Raw genomic sequence first — 9,557 nt, 5'->3', positions numbered from 1 at the left:
ATATATAATACAATCAACACGATAAAATTACCATGGTTATACACAAATGCCTGCCGTGTTTATTTTTTATATGGATACTCTAGCCTATTCAACAAACGACGACATGTCTTGCCCCCTAGTATTGATTCTTATATGATTTAGGCACAGAAAATATATACAAATACAGAAACTATGTAGACGAAACGCATTTTTCTTTCTCAGGAAGTTTCTGAATGGTGCTCGCAGTCTGCAGCACAACACTAGACCATGATGTTTACTCCTTTTTGATGTATATTACAAAATGACCTCCTACAGTTTAATTTACAGAGGGTTAAAACGCACTAATGCCTTCTTCCATTGGCTCGCCCGCTTGTTTACAACCACCTAGCAGCGGATGTGCCGTCACACTAAAGAAGCGCATTATGTACACACATGACGGCCCCTTCCACGTGACGTATTTGACGTTATGCTCTGCTGCGTCCTCTCTGGTGCAGGGGGGTTTCTATAATGGCGTCGATGCAGGTAGGTGTCTATCTGGAAGTGAAACGCTGTATTCAGTTGGTATATTTTCCTCTCGCCGCGTATCTAACTTCAAAACGCGTGGCATACAGACAGTCACAGTCTTGTTTATTTCGCCGGGTTATGAACTGTTTTTTTTTTTCTCCCTGAGCTAGATAGAAAAGACCCGGCAGTAGTTAGGGGGGGTGGATTTGAGAGGGACAGTTTTGTGTCCGAAGCCTGCTTAGTAAAATCACCTAGCCAACTAGTAGTAGCACTAGAATTAGAAAACAGTGGTGTGTAAAACACAGGTGATGGCGGCAATACCTGGAGCTCGGGGTGTGGGAACCTGATACATAGGCAAATGCACTCCGTGTTACTTTGTTGAAATTTAATTAAAAAAAAAAAACAAAACAGTTATGTACGTTTGGGCAGCTGGCTGTTTGCACGCTAATTAATATATATCCAACACACACACACACACACACACCACACAACTTAATTTAGTTATTTATTTTTTGAGTTGACGACTGTGGTAACTTTTTAAAATCTAACAAAAGTCCAAAGAGGCGAGCAGTGTTTTGTTGACAACAAAATATGTGGAATAAATATATATTGCGGTGTTGTCAGTTGATGTTGCCGAGGTAACTTGCATGTTCAAATGGATCATAGACACCTGAGGACATCACGACCATTTCTATTTAAAATACATCGTCTCATGTTGTTATGCAGCTGGCTAAAGTCGATGGTGAAAAAGTAAACCGTGAGATTCATCCTGTCTTGGCTCCACCAGGAAGGAGTGTCCTTACTAAGCGAAGACCTTGTTGCTTATGTTATTTATTTATTTATTTTTGATATTTATTTTTTGTCGGACTAAAATGTCTGGTCGTCTGCACCAAATTGTGTTAATTAACTACAAAAACCAAACAAAAAATCATCTAACTAACTACAGAACTCTTTCTCTTGCACAATGTACTAGTAAAATCGCAGTACGTATGATGCAGAAGAATACAATGACAATTTATATTTCCTTTATATTTAGGTACAGTATAACGGACAGGATTGTAATTGCAAGCTGTTATTTTGTATTGTGGGGAACATTTATGATCGTTGGGGGATTTTATGTAGATTTAGACAAATTTATTTCTGTTTAAAAGGCTAAAATGATCCCAGGATTATTTTGTTTCAATATCAAAAGCAGCTTTATTGTTTTTAATTTCACCACAGTATAATTGTTTTAATATCTACAGTACATAGCAGCAATTGTTACAATTGGACTGTTTTTAATAGCATTTGTTAACCAAAACTATTGCTTAAACTGATTTGGTAAATTCATATTTTCAGTATTCTTAGTAGGGCCTCATTTTGTTTTTTTGTGTTTTTGTTGTTTTGTTTTTAATTATATGAAAAACAAGTCCCATCCAAGCTTTTGTTCCATTTGCTGCGTTCTTATATCTTTATACTCGACCAGTATACAGGTTAACTGTGTTCTAAATGTGAGCAAAGTGAATTAAACTTGGTCTACTTCAGTCCACCAAGAGAAACAAAATGATTAAAATGAAAGTTTAAAAATAATAAAATGTAACATAGTACAGCATAATATAACATAGTGAAAGCATTATTAACCATAATACAAGCACTGCAAGTAGGATAATACCAAAACAAACACTAAATGTGCAGTAATAGCATTAATTTCAGACTACCTTACCCAATTTAACATTAGGCAGTCCAAGATAACTGCAAATCAGGGCCTGTGAAACCAAGCTGGCTTTGTGGTCGCAAGGGTCTGGCTTCATATGCTTTTTTTCCCCCCCCCCCTTATTTACTTCAAGTCAGTACCTGCGTACTGCTGTGAAATTAATCTAGTTTATCTGATCCCAAGTAGCTAATCAACTTTTTGTAAGATTCAGTTGATCATCAGTGATACTAACGTTAGTCCAAGTTAGCAGATTAAATTTGCATACCTGTAATCCTTTGTTGGGCAACTCTATGAAAATTTTTACCTATTTAATATAATTTTAACCTTGAAAGTCAGCTGGTACTTTGCTCACTATAAACCTTATCCTATCATAAATGTTGTTTTCTACATGTTCTACTCTGAAGGGAAGATCTCAAATACTAAACAAAGTGCTAATCTTCCATGCCATGTGGAAATATTCACAAAATGTTCTTCCAAGTGGCATAGCAGATGAGCACTTTATTTTTCACTCGAGATTCTTTTTTTTTAGCAAATTTCATGTGTGATTTATGAAATGCTGCAGTTTTAGCAGGCATGTTCCCATATTCATTGTCTTGTATCATACCCTCCCAGTACTGCAAACCCTGTACCTTTCATAAGGACTACACACAACAAATACAGTACAATTATCTAGTTACAGTAGCTTTAGTAAAACGCCTTGTGAGGTTTTACTGGGTTTGTCTGTCATCAGGTCTGCTTTGTTTTTACAAAAGCTACAGTAAGATATTGAGATCTGAATCTTTCGTGAGCTTTTAAGTTTTGTGTATTAATGACTAACATTTGTTATTGTACATTGCATTAAATTAGCATTTTTATAATTTTGGAGAGTCACAAACAGTTGTAAATGCAGGTGACTAAATTCCAAAATCCTCTACAGGTATATGCAGTGTTAATTGTGCAATGTTATTTTAATATTTAAAAGCATGGTTTTAGTCTCTTGTGTTTTGCCGCTTGTCCTTGGTTTTATTATCTCAACTGTCCAATTAGATGCAAAAAGTTAGATGCCAGTGCATGACAGTATGCTGCTACTGGAACAATATTTAAACCGAGGGAGTAGTAGACCGGGACTAGAGCCTTATACTGTACACGATTGCATGAGTGTCCACTGTCTGCTAATCTGCTCCTTAAATAGTCTCCAAAAAGTTTACCTCAACTTCAGTGTTTTAACTTAATTGAGGTTGTCCAATGTGTTATATTTATATTCAATATTAAAGATACCAAAGGCTGTGTAGCCTATACATCTTAGATGAACACATACCCACACAAAGGCAACGTGTCATTTGGACATTTCATAAGAGGGGTATAACACAGTTTAAAAATAAACCACAAAATTCAATGTCTTGCATAAATGTTTGGAATGTTGAAGTCGCATTTCATTCAGACTGATTGTAATGGTCTGAGGTTGAACCAGACCTTAATTTAGGACCATAATAACGGTCTAAGTCAATAGATGCTTTGTCGTGACTGCCATTTAATTAGTTTCTGTGATATTTGTCAGAAATACTTCTAAGAGGCTTCCCCTTAGATGCCTCCAGGGTATATATTATTTTACATAGTAGAATGCTTTTTCCACGAGCTTTACCTCCTTCATTGCTAAAGCGCAGTTAGTGAATACAATGTAAGGAGAAAGCTTGATACTTGTATTGGCACTAGCTAAATAATAATCATTCACAGCTCTTTCAAGACCTCAAGGTCCTTTCTCTCAGCGTTGAAGAAGAGACCTTTGAGGTCTTGAAAACCTGTGATTTAATTTTTGTTTAGTTAGTCAAATAAAATGTATCGCATCTCCTTCTCTTTGTCTATAATCTCTGGACAAATACGGATACCATTTCATCCATCTTACATGATACAATGCTGAATCGTTTTGACAGTACAATAGTCTCGGCAGTTGGTTAAGTATTCATAAATTATGACTGCATTAAATGGTGCACACAAATGTTTTGTTGTTGTTTCAGAAAAGGCTACAGAAGGAACTATTAGCTTTACAGAATGAGCCACCCCCTGGAATGACATTAAATGAGAAGAGTGTGCAGAACACAATAACACAGTAAGTACATCCGACATGTTTGATTTGTATTGTATGTGTTACAGACACTTGATGTGAAACTAACACAATCATTACATTTTTACAGGTCTATTGAATTTACACATTTAAATAACTTACCTCCTGTTTATTTTATCGTAAAACTGCTAACCATTAATAAACAAAAACATACATGCAAGCATAGCGTTTGTGTTACTGACATTTAAAATTTCCGGAAAGCAGAGAAGATGGTGAATCATATTAAGAATAAAACTTGTAATATTGTTATGTTAACAGAGAAATATGTTGGCAATGACAAGGGTTAACCAGTCCCCGAGGGACCTTGCTGTGTTGGGTTAAGATTTATCATCATCTTTCTGATGATGTGCATAAAACCTAGAAATGCAGTGATTAATTTCTCAGGAAATAATAATAATAATAATACAACAAAAGAAAATTCCATTGACAGCTCTCTGAGGGTGATGCCAAATTCTTAAATTAAAAAAGGTTATTTATGCTGATGCAAACAAACAACAAAGAACAGGGCTTTTGAGTAAAGGATTAATTCTTCAAAACATTGTTTCTGCCAACAGCATTTTATTATGATTAATCCAAATATAGCATGTCTCTTTATATGCTTTATACAGACTCAGTATCTTTATGAGTATACAGTACTACAATCTCCACACCAGTATATAAAACTTTGCTTTGTCTTTGATTTTATAGACTTGGAAAACTGTTAGCACCAAGTGCAGTGTTTTGTCCTCCTTTAATTTTTAATTAAAACATATTTCTGTTCGAAGTACTGTGTGTCTTTAGTCAGTCATTTGTAATGGGATGTTTAAAAGAAACATGTATTTTGGGAAATGTTCCCCCCCCCCCCTCCCCAAGTAAAAGATAGATTGTTTTGTTATACCGTCTGTGTGCATTAACATTATATATAGTATATATATTATATAATATATTATTAATATATATATATACTAGTATATAATATATATATATATATTCCTTACTATAGATTATCAATGATCTGGAGATATGTTGAAGAAACCTTGGTTGTGATAAGGACAAAGCTGGGATACAGCAAAAAAGATTCTGTTCACACCTTTTAATAAAACAAAATATTTCCCAGAAGTAAGAATATGTTGTGAAGGTCTTTCTTTACCCCACCAAATTAACTACAAAGCGAAGGATGTCATACAGTGGGATGTTAAACTTTTTTCTTGTGTGTATCACTACATAAAACAAAAGTAAATAAATGCAGCCCATCATCCCAAAACCCCCCCCCCCCCCCCATACACAAAAATATAATATATATTATTTATATATATATACTAGTATTATACTATTATATAGATATCATTATTAGGTGTGTGATAGATAGCTAGATTTTTACTATATCTGGTTTTCTTGCCATTGTTGTTTCTTCACAAAGTAATGGCATTGCAGAGGTTTACTTATTTATTTATTTTTTTCTGAACAAGCAAACATTATTCTACAGAATAATTTCACTTGAAAGCTGGGCTAGTGTTGGAAAACGTGAGGCATTTTGCAATGACATATCTGCATCTGTTTCCCCAGATTACTGGCATGCTTATGAAATCTGAAGCAGCACATGTGACTTTAGGTAGAGATGCATGTGCATTCTAATCTGGACTTTCAAAAACATTTCAAAGAGAGGGTCAAGAGCAGCTGAGTTGATCCTCTGTTTTTCTTTACACACACACATATACAGCTCTGGAAAAAAATCAAGAGACCACTGCAAAAAGAAAAAAACGTATCAATTTCTCTGGTTTTACGATTTATAGGTATGTGTTTGGGTAAAATTTAATATTTTTGTTTTATTCTATAAACTGCTGACAACATTTTTCCCAAATTCCAACTAATAATATTTTCATTTAGAGCATTTATTTGTAGAAAATAACAAATGGTCAAAATAGCAAAAAAGATGCTAGTGTGTTTTTTTTTTTTTTTTCTTTCAGACCGAATAATGCAAAGAAAATAAGTCATACTCATTTTTAAACAACACAATACTAATACTAACTTAGGAAGAGTTCAGAAATCAAAATTTGGTGAAATAACCCTGATTTTCAATCACAGCTTTCATGCGTATTGGCATGCTCTCCACCAGTCTTTCACTTTGATGTTGGGTGACTTTATGCCACTTCTGGCACAATATTTCAAGCAGCTTGGCTTTGTTTGATGTCTTGTGACCATCCGTCTTCCTCTTGAGCACATTCCAGAGGTTTTCAATGTGGTTCAGGTCTGGAGATTTGGCTGGCCATGACAGGGTCTTGATCTGGTGGTCCCATCCACACCTTGATTGACCTGGCTGTGTGGCATGGAGCATTGTCCTGCTGGAAAAACCAATCCTCAGAGTTGGGGAACATTGTCAGAGCAGAAGGAAGCAAGTTTTCTTCCAGGACAACCTTGTACTTGGCTTGATTCATGCGTCCTTCACAAAGACAAATCTGCCCGATTCCAGCCTTGCTGAAGCACCCCCAGATCATCACCGATCCTCCACCACATTTCACAGTGGGTGCGAGACACTGTGGCTTGTAGGCCTCTCCAGGTCTCCGTCTAACCATTAGACGACCAGGTGTTGGGCAAAGCTGAAAATTGGACTCATCAGAGAAGATGACCTTACTCCAGTCCTCTACGGTCCAATCCTTATGGTCTTTTGCAAACCTCAGCCTGGCTCTTCTTTGCTTCTCATTGATGAAGGGCTTTTTTCTAGCTTTGCACGACTTCAGCCCTGCCCCTAGGAGCCTGTTTCGAACCGTCCTCGCCGTGCACTTCACCCCAGCTGCCGTTTGCCATTCTTTTTGTAGGTCACTTGATGTCATCCTACGGTTGCTGAGTGACATTCGAATGAGTTGGCGGTCATCCCGGTCAGTGGAGAGTCGTTTTCGCCCTCTGCCGGTCTGTAGCTTTGTTGTCCCCAATGTGTGCTGCTTGACCTTGTTCTTATGAACCGCCGTCTTTGAAATTTTAAGGATGGAAGCAACCCGACGCTCACTGTATCCCTCTGCCAGTAAAGCCAGAATTGAACCCTTCTTTTCCTCACTCAAAACTTTCCTTTTCAACTCTTTGGGCATGGTCAATAGTTATTTTTTGATTCCAATTACTTTTGAGGTACTACTAGCACTGTTTTGCCATCCAGCTGGTCCTATTGCAAGAGGATAGTGATGACCACAGGAGTGGTTTTTATACTTTTCCTCGTTAAATAAGATTTGGTTCAGGTGATCCCCTAATCAGTACCTCATTCAGTAGAATGAGGTGTGCCTGTGTTGGAATTCAACAAACACTGGAATGGTAGGCACCTATTTTGAACATATAGTGCTGTCAGTTTTATTCATTTGAAACTACTATAGGGCTGAGCTGTACATTATTCAGGCTGGCATCCAGTTAAGTTTTGTATCGACTGCAAGTGCTTCTGACAATTCTGTGCATTGGTTTCGCGCCATCCTGCTTTTACTGGTTTTATTTCCTGAATCGCATCACGGTTGCAACCCCCTTTTTAATTAGTTACAGATAATTAAATGGTTCCTGGCTTGGATTGTCGTTCCCTAGATCCACTTAGATCTTTAAATCCCCAGATTGTGAGACCTTCATGGTAAATGGTATGGGTGTTGGTTTCTGTTTAATTTCCTAAATGTTTAAACTCTACTATTTACATGTTTTTAAACATCAACATATTGGGAATGTTTGTAAAAAATCAGAAAAGTCATCATAATATGCCTTCCATCTTCATTTTATATATTACTGCAACATATATTTGTGTAAGACTGTGTACAGTATATTGTAAATGGAAAAGGCAGTGAAGAAATATGAACTATTAACACCTCTAGTAAATGGCAGTGTGACAATGACGAAATGATTTCTTTAACTATTCATCTTAACATGACAACATGCCTCAACATTCAGATCTACTGTACAAATTACAATACACAATTATTAATTATAGTGGGTCTGGACAGACGTGTTTGAATGACAATTGGAGTCTTTCCATGAAAAAGAATGTGTGGTAACCAGATTTATATAATGAAAACCTGTTAACATTTTCAGTTGGTCAATGAAGCCAGTTATACTTAAGGTTATTTCAAAATCCTCCACTGCTGGAGGAAAAAGAAGAAAAAAATACTCCCTCCTTTATATGTAGCTTATGAAAAGACACTCTGTTGTCTTTTATATGTAGGTATAAAGGCACCTGACTTCAGCATTATTTTCTTCATTCTGCTACTAACAGTTTAAGAATTGTCTGCCAAAATAATTCCACTTTTTCCGGCATAAGTACCTAATCTGTCTTGTGTATTTTGTGTTGTTTTGTAGACCCATGCTCTCTTTAGAAAGATAAGACTGTGTTGTGTGATGCTAAGCAGTGCTCTGTTGCTTGAAGATTTCTACTAGTAACCTCTTCTGTGTTGCATGTTGTGGCACAGTAATGCACTCTTCATAAACATGTGTAAACACTAGCCTCATTATTTGTGTCTGTTTGCTTGACAAAAGAAAAAACATCTGTTAGACAATTTTCTCAAATGGAATTAACGGTGTAATGATAATTCTATTGCACACCTGTATCTACTCCAAAGGAAGTGAACTTTGTAGATTGTTTCACTCTTTCAGTGAGAAACAAAAAATAAAAAGCTATTTTAGAATCTTTTCCCAACATATTAACATGAAAAGCTAGACTGTAAAGCTGTGTTACAGTTAATACCGCAAGGTGTTTAGTGTCGTCATTCTCCTACAAACACTTGGTCATGCAACTGGAAAAAGAACCTAACTGTTCATTTGTTTTTCAGGTGGATTGTAGATATGGAAGGAGCCCCCGGTACACTGTATGAAGGAGAAAAGTTTCAGCTTCTATTCAAATTCAGTAGTCGATATCCTTTTGATTCACCTCAGGTACTTCCATATGTAATGTCTTTTCATTTGTTTGTTTTTATGATCTGTAGCACCAAAAAAAAGCACCTTCGGAGATGACCAGTCACGGTTTATTTTCAAGTGTTATTTTCACTGTTTATTCCACTTCCCAGTCCTGCATAAGCTGCACTGCCAGGCATGTCACACCTGGGCCAGCAAACAGTTCAGATTAAGAGCGTGAATCGGAAAATGAAATCATTTGCAGATTAAAAATATTTCAGCAAGTTTTATTTTCATCCTTGAATATCAGTTAATTTATTTTCTATGATTAATAAAAATATATTTTACTAAATGTTTCTTGCACGGCTTTATTTCCTGGCCACATAAATAAGGACTTCTCAAGTTTTAAACAAGCCTTCAGATTGTCATGATGTTTTACATTGTGTTGTACAA

At 36.2% G+C, this 9,557-nt stretch overlaps 1 long non-coding RNA gene across 1 annotated transcript; it reads left to right on the top strand.

Annotated features, from left to right (window-relative positions):
• Positions 1-430: 430 nt before the first annotated feature.
• On the top strand, positions 431-9,489 carry LOC121307988. Its single transcript, XR_005948442.1, has 3 exons — positions 431-501; positions 4,171-4,262; positions 9,044-9,489. It is a non-coding gene; the product is annotated as an uncharacterized LOC121307988 (long non-coding RNA).
• Positions 9,490-9,557: the final 68 nt, after the last annotated feature.

Source organism: Polyodon spathula, unplaced genomic scaffold (genome assembly GCF_017654505.1).
Source record: "Polyodon spathula isolate WHYD16114869_AA unplaced genomic scaffold, ASM1765450v1 scaffolds_67, whole genome shotgun sequence".
NCBI lineage: Eukaryota > Metazoa > Chordata > Actinopteri > Acipenseriformes > Polyodontidae > Polyodon > Polyodon spathula.
This window is presented reverse-complemented; position numbering and strand designations above follow the sequence as displayed.